Raw genomic sequence first — 504 nt, 5'->3', positions numbered from 1 at the left:
ATGGTCTCAAATTTTGGTCACTGAGATATACAATTCATTAATTTGATTCTAGGCTAGCCATGTAAAAGAGGGAGGAAGCGCTGGTCTCATTCCAAGCCAGTTCCTGGAAGAGAAGAGAAAGGCATTTGTCAGAAGAGACTGGGACAATTCAGGTGACGAGCTCCACACAATGAGTAACACGCAGTCCTTTGTGGCCACCTTTCTTTGCCTCTTTTATCTGACCCAGCAAATGAATTTATTTAAAATATATCTAGAATTAATCCCTCCCACCGGCCTTATTGTATCTCTCAAAAGTAAACTTTTTGATCCCTTTCTGCCACCTGCTGGTATGGTGTCAGAATTCAGTGGCTCAACCACCCCGTTCTTCATTGTAGGATGCAACACTGGAAAGATAATTCCCCCATCCCTATAGAAAACCACAGGGCAGTTTTATCATATTCGTACATACTGTTTAAGTTATATTTGTCTTGTCACCCTTCAGGACCTTTTTGTGGAACCATAAGT

General features: G+C 41.5%; 1 long non-coding RNA gene across 1 annotated transcript in view; it reads left to right on the top strand.

Moving 5' to 3' along the window:
- Positions 1-25: 25 nt before the first annotated feature.
- LOC105310853 overlaps positions 26-504 on the top strand; it is a 3329-nt gene continuing 2850 nt past the window's right edge. The window contains exon 1 of the long non-coding RNA XR_897563.2: positions 26-152. This is a non-coding gene — a long non-coding RNA (uncharacterized LOC105310853). The remainder of the gene's footprint in view (positions 153-504) is intronic.

Source organism: Pteropus vampyrus, unplaced genomic scaffold (assembly GCF_000151845.1).
Source record: "Pteropus vampyrus isolate Shadow unplaced genomic scaffold, Pvam_2.0 Scaffold13254, whole genome shotgun sequence".
Lineage (NCBI taxonomy): Eukaryota > Metazoa > Chordata > Mammalia > Chiroptera > Pteropodidae > Pteropus > Pteropus vampyrus.
Note: the sequence above shows the minus strand (reverse complement) of the source record. Positions and strands in the feature narration are given on the sequence as shown.